The following is a 7,401-nucleotide window of genomic DNA, read 5'->3' as shown; positions in this document are numbered from 1 at the left end:
TAGCAGCAGGGTTTGTTTTTTTTTTCAAGCTCAGCCGGGACACTGAGGCATGTAACCATCGTGTTTACTAGTGTACAGTTTTCAGTTTCCATGGTAATGCTGATTTGTTCATATACAGTGAGATGCAGGTGGCAGCAGAACACGGATACGGATTATCCTGCATACGACCTTCTCTGTGTCCAACTCATCCATCACGCGTTCATTCTGGTGCTTCAGAACATCCACAGCTCTTTTCTTTCTTGAGGTTTTCCGTTAAGATCAATATCTGGGTTTCTTTGGATGAGAATGAGGTGATTTTTACAGCTGCACTTTCCATTTCAATGCAGTGTTTTTAGCTGCAGAACGCTCGGTAGTAACTCACAAACATTCACATTTAGCAGGCTGCAGACTCTCCACTAGGGGGAGCTGTTCAGTCATTGTTTGACCAGGGGTCTGAAGTTTTTATGTTGCTTTTAGACTAGTGTAATGCAAGTTAGACAGTTCCAGAAAAACAAAAAATTACTTTTTGTATAGCCTTTTTAAGCCTAAAAAGACCAGTGTTTCCATGGTAACAACCAAAGATCACCTGCTGTCGAGTGCTGCAGATAAAAAAGATGAAAACAAGGCCAATTATGTGTTCTAACAGTGTTTTGAAGTGATACAACAAGTCAAGTTGGTTTCATCTGACCGAGGAAACTATCCTGAACCCGACGGACGAGTTGACAAAACTTACATTACTCAGTCTTGTACAGGTCCAGTTTTGCAAACCCACTCCCATCCAAACTCAGTACCCGAACCAACCTGTTACTGTTGGCAACGGATCACAAAACTCATGGTTCGGCTTGTATGACAGTTTTGAGTTACGGAGTGGATCATTTTTCAGATCAACAAATTAAAAAGGGGGAAATGCTCTGCTGTGTCCTCTTCTCTCCGTCTGTAGTTGTAGTAAATACTCTCTAATGATAATACTGAGTGACAGCTGTGTGTCAGAGGGAAACCAGAGAGTTTCCTCTCTGCAACTTTTATACAAACGGCGAATGAAGGCTAATTATTTTTGGCGCTTCTTACAAGCAGCAAAGCCAAAGCAAAGCAGCGTTGCTCTCACTGTTTCTGATCGCAGCAAATTTCTCCAAATATTGTCAGCTGATTTAGATGTTAAAAATACTGCACAATCTCTTTCATTTCTGATTTCTCCACAAAGAAATGCTCTCAGCCCCTGCACACCCACATTTAGTTTATTTTTACCTGTGAATTAAAAAATATTTTTCTATTATATATTCACATAACTTTTTTGCAGGTTACCTGATAAAGGACTGTGGATTCAAGTAATTTTTGTTGGCTCCACCTTCTCCTGTGTGCAGGTTTGCTGCTTTAAATTGAATATCTTTATTTTTTGGACTGTTTGAAGACATCACCTTCTGCTCTGGAAATCATAATAGACCAAACAGCTATTAGATTAGTCAACAAAACAGCTATCAGATCAATCAGTAATGAAAATTAGTATTAATAGTTGCTTCCCATGTCCAGAGTTGTATTATTTCAGTTTTACATAACTTGGAGGCAGTCCAGCCAAATGCGTGCGTAACCAAAGTGAAGATTTAGACTATCAGTGGGAAAAACTTCTGCAGACTAAAATTTAAATAAATACATCCAGAAAAGGCACTTTTAGGTCATGTGTTTATACAGCGATCTGCTCTCATAAAGCCCAATCTTTAAATAAAATCTCAAAACATGCATTGAAATGTCAAGTGCCGCTGTAGCCTCTGACTCATGATTGGCCAGGAGGACCAGTCAGAGACGGGACTATTATCACAGGGAGTTAGAAACCAGGGCAAACTGTCTCAAACTCTGCCGAGCGAGGACATGATCGCGGTTTGTGATGTCTCTCACGGGGGACATCACAAGGTTGCGCTGATTCTGGCTCCCAGCGATCCCCACAGCCTCAGCGCTGGTTCACACACGGGTTGTTCCTGTTCCACTCCCGGCCCTGTCAACCGCTCGTCTCATACACTTGAAAATGTTTCAGATCTGTTGAGAAACACTTGACTTCACACATCCTGTACGCGCTGCATCCTGTTGGGGGATTCCTGAAGTGTCTGACAAGATAAATGATAAGGGTGGGAGAAAAAAATGTTCTCAGATGCATCATGACTCTCTCTTGGACGATGTCTTGATGCAGAAAAGTCAATAATCAGGAATTTTAAACCCAATTCTGGACATTGAGATCATTTTGGCTTCCATGAATTTGATGAAACTGACCCATCCTAAGTCCCGCCCCTTTATCTGGAATCTTTGTTAGATTTCCTGTTTCCTGTACTTACGGCATCTTCCATTTACCTCAGAAGTTGCTTGATAACGTGTCATGGATGCAGCTGCATACAAACACCACAGCAGCTTTCACTACAGTTGATGCGCGTAGCAGCCATCTTAGATTTTGACGTTAAGGTTCCTTCAACTTTCTGAGTCAAAAATCCAACTGGAGTTGAAATTTCCAACTGGGAACTCAGAAATTCCGACTTCCCTGTGCCTGGCTTGTCTATGTTGGAAAGAAAACCACATTTTGAAGATGGTTCAAAGATGCACAGCTTGAGTTAGCTAATGTTAGCAACACACTAGCTAATCTATGTCTAGTTACATCTGTTAGCTAATGTTTGCAATGATGCTACCTAACTAGCTAGCTAATCAACATCAATTGTTAGCCAGCTAGTTACATCCCGCCCATGAGTTCCTGCTCAGCCTATAATTGATCTTGTTTGCAATTTGAAGTATCCAGTAAACTTTTGCGGACGTGTCTTTTGTAATGATGAGCTATGGTGGGAACTTTCTTTCAGCAAAACACTAGCCAATCTAAATCAATCATTAGCTAGCTATTTAGCTAGCATTTTGCTAATATAAGCTAACTAAAGACGTGACTGTCGCTTTACAGGAACTTCTTTAATTGCTTTAAAATCTGGTTTTCTTTTCACCATAGACAAACCCAGCACATAGCATATCTAAGTCCAGGAAACAGGAAAGGAGAAAATTGACCGATGTTTCACTGGTTACCCAGAATGCTCCACTGTTACAGAGCAAAATGGGCACAACTTGGGTCAAATTGATTAATAAATGAGTTAATTAGGTAAATTAATCTTTCATGTTAATTATAGACCATTACAAATTTGCTAAAAGTAGCAAGAAGTCACACAATAAGCATCAAGATGAATTGATAGTTTTTTATAATTGTTTTTATAATAACACAATCAAATTCCCACCCCTAATAAACCAGGTGCAGTCTTTCAAATTTGAAACCATTCTCAAGTCTAATTTAGCACGTGTCACACTTCATTTTCCCACCTTCATCATTATCATCATCATCATGAACCCCAAACCACACAACAATACGGTTTGTTGTGTGGAGAGAGTAAACTTTAGTCTACAGACAGAGAGAACCGCTTACCTCTGTGCCCAAACACACAACACATCACAACACCAAGACTGTCTGTGCCAAGTGACCTACAATACTGTATTCTACAAAAGCCATTTCTAATTCTGTGTAATACGATTGGCTTTTTTTCTTCCCGTCATTCAAATGGACTGGGGTTTCACTCATACAAATGTTCACATCTGCTCTTCAATACTGCCCTCCTTCTGACAGCAACAACTGAGTTTTACATCCTTAAATTTGGGAATTATTGGGGTGAAATTCTTGAAATCGGTCCAGGATGAGGGTACGTACTTTATAGCATCAACTGCCTACACCAACCTGCTTATTTATTCAAGTCATTGACAGTTTTGGCTCCCAAGATAGGGACTGTTAAAACTCTTCCTCTGTGGTAGCAGAAGTAGCCATGGTAGAAGTTTGCTGTCACATTTTGTAGGCACTAAAAACATGACAAAATTGCTGCTTTCTTTTGGGCAAAGCAGAGATGCAACAAAGCATGCAAGAAAAAGAAACTTCTATGATGGCTACACTGCTGGCTTCACGCTCTTTTATGCATTGAGAAACAGATAAACACTGCCACCTGCTGTTCAATAAATCAAGTTCTTTTTTAAAAAGCTCATGGCATCATAACTAGTTAAAATCCAACCACCAAGCCACTTGTTTTCCTCCTCGATGTGAAACCCTGTGATGTTTTATTTTAACGAGGTACCAGCATCATTTTGTGGGTTATACTCCAGGTACAGATCATTATGTATTATCGAGAATGTCAAATGTGAAATGCCATTAATGTATATTGTTATATATCCTGAGTATGTAACACGCACTAAGGCAATTGTGAATTGCTGCATTTTACTGTCTTAACTGGCCTACTACAGTATATAGATAGGACATTATTTGATATTGGATTTGGTGAGTTGAAATTGCAGATGAAACATTGTTTCTGATTTATTTTCTCCTCAAAGTAAAGTTTAGTTAGATTTTTTAAACTTAGATTTGTCCTTTTACAAGGACGTAAGTTGATAATAGGTTAATTATTTTTGCTTTGCTAATAAAGAAGGCAGTTTTTGTACAGCAGGAAACTAAGAAGTTCTTGAAAGTCAGATTGTGACCTACTTCTCCAACTTAACCATTAAAGGGTGATTACGGTATTTTTCAAACCTGGATCCTATTTTCCTATGATTATTTTGTTCAAAATGTCAAATGGAGGCAACAGTTTTTGAAATTAGTCCAGTGCTGCAGCTACAAGAAGTGAAACAAAAGTTCCACTAGTAAAGTAAAGTAAAGTTTGCAGACCCCTGCCCGAGGCTAAAGTTGGGGTTAGTGCACTTTGAAGCGTGCCAGAAGTGTGACAGCTTTCGTAGCATGGTGCTAATGGTGCCTTCATGTGCTGACGGGATAATCAGAACAATTGTATCCTGACTGGGAAACTTCACATGAACTCCACCATGGAGAAAATGTTGTTGCTGAGTTGTTGTCTGTTGACATCATAAATGCAGAAATACAGGGGATGAGAGCAAATGTTTGGATGATAAATTTTATTAATTCACATATTGCATATAGTTGCTGTCTGGCGCAAACCTTGTATTTTGATAGTTTTACCTTTTGTCCTAAATCAATGCTATCCATCACCCTTTATGTCTGTCTGTGTGTTTTACAAACATTTAACTTTTAAAAAGTATTAAAAAGAGCTGCTAACTTCGACTAAGCAGCATTCAAGGTATTTTTTTTTCATTTCCTGAAAAATAACAGTTTGGGACATAGGAGGTCTCTGCCCAGCAGCAACGTCATCAGTTTTTTGGTCACATGTAACCTGTAATATAGTTTGAGGTTGTAACTGTTTATATACAAGTAGAGTGACCTGGGTTAATTAGAAACATAATTTATTAGCATCAACCTTGATAAAATGTCAGGTAGCCTTCAAACCAAATCAGCATACAACATACACCATTTGTCTGATGCGCACTGCTGGTATAAGTCTGCCACTGGTCGCTTGCTTCAAGTGACATCGCGGCAGCTGTTATCTGCATTTTCAAACAACCTCCCAGCTGCAACTTATATAAAGAAAATGGCACATTAGCGCCTGGAATGCTAATGGCATGAATCTAAGTTCCCCCTCGACACTATTTTGCTGCAGCACCGTGAGTGCATCCAGGGCTTAGCTCCGCCCAAGATGTTCGTGATTGATTTAAAGAAATGCAAACATGGCAGGGTGTTTTTTTTCCCCTATAGCAGAATGTGTATGTGTGGAGACAGGCCTGAGAAAGGTCTGGCTATGCAGACTATACCCTACTCTACTCTTAAAAGCATCCATGTTGTCTCCATTTCCAGCCTAAGAGTGGCGCCCTCTAGTGGATGTATTGGAAATATGGGGGGTATAAATGGCCTTCTATAACAACAATCTGAGCCTGTCAGTGGTAACAAAAGACAACAAACCAGCACTTTGAGTGGACACACTTTGACGGCACAGTTGCCCGGAGGAATTATGTTGCAGCTCAGTTTACCTCACGCTCAACACTGGAACAATTTCAAAAATTGTTGCCTCCATCAGCCACTTACACACAAAAACATGAGAAAAAAGGGGGTTCAGGTTGAAAAAAATTGCGCAGTTACCCTTTAAGCTAAATACAGTATGTCATTATCCATGTTGTTTTTGGATGTAATGGTAGTCAGACCTGGAACAGACGGCGATCGTAATTCATCCGCAGTGCTTGTTGAAAAGCGTACGAGTGACCAGAGCGGAGAGGAGGCTTGTTAAATCACTCACAGAGGTCCAGGTAGTGTTTTATCACAGAAAAGTACTTTTAAATTGACTTTGGTTCAAATTTGCTGTCCCATGTGGTGCATCTCAGACATCTGCGCTGAAGTAGGCAAAAACCTGAGACGTTTAAACCCTCTGTGACTGACAGCTGATATCTGACATCATGGAAACTCATCTGGATGAACTTATCTGTCCGTGATGCAATAAACTCCGTCCATCTGGTCCTCTGGAGAGCGCTCGAACAAACACCGGAAATTACCTACAAATACTGTTTGGCCCAGGTGAGGTGCCGACACCAGAGCTGTCATCTTCTTCTTCTTCTTCTTCTCGCTCTCATTTCTGATAAACGGCTTAAAGCAGGAGTTTTAGCACAAATGAGCCCACTGCCCGACTCCTCCTGGAGTCCATCACACCGTCGACGTCTTCTCTCGTCTCATAGTCACGTTTCTGTTCGTGTTCAGATGTCGCAGAGGACGTTGTTGTGATGTTTGGATCGGCTGTTTATCGGCTGGTTTGTATGCATTTATATATTTGTCACCGCCATCGACATCTCGACGAACGTGTCACGACCGTAACGACACAGCACCCCACCCAAAGCCTTACAGTAAAGATCGATTCTTTAGATTGTTTTTCAGTTTGTGTATCTCACTTCACGCAGTAGGAAGGGACGGCTTCCCTTACAGAATGAGACAATGTTGAAGTGCACTTGATTTTAAATTGCAATGTTATTTTTCTTACCTTGGAGAAGTCCCTTCTTCTTTCTTATGTTTAAGAAATAAATGGCTGAGGTATTAACATCTGATCATGGGTGGCGTCTTATTGTCAACACGTGTGTTTATTTCGGGGTCACTGCTGCAGAGCAGAGAGCCCGGCGCCGTACTGTAGTTTTTTTCATCAGGACGATCGGGGACACGGGATTGGACGACAGTGATCCAAATACAGCTGCTGGTTGCTGCTTACAGTAAAAAGTGAAGTGTCTACAGCACCTGCCAGCAAGAAATGATGCAAAACAGTGAGGTGGTATTTGGAGAGCTGATTATTTTACGAGGTGCTACACAGTGTGAAAAGTTTGACAAACACTGGTACAGAGCAGGTGTGGGGTTTTATGACAACCATACATTATTATTGCAACATACAACTAAACAAAAAACTTTATTAGATTTTTGCGTGCACTCCTTCCTAAAAGATCCTTTAAAAACTTTCTGTCAAAGTGAATTCCAGTTTCCAATCCAATTCCAGTCCA

Source organism: Lutjanus erythropterus, chromosome 17 (genome assembly GCF_056507025.1).
Source record: "Lutjanus erythropterus isolate fLutEry1 chromosome 17, fLutEry1.hap2, whole genome shotgun sequence".
Taxonomy (NCBI): domain Eukaryota; kingdom Metazoa; phylum Chordata; class Actinopteri; order Lutjaniformes; family Lutjanidae; genus Lutjanus; species Lutjanus erythropterus.
The sequence above is the reverse complement of the archived record's forward strand: the minus strand, read 5'-3'. Positions refer to the sequence as shown.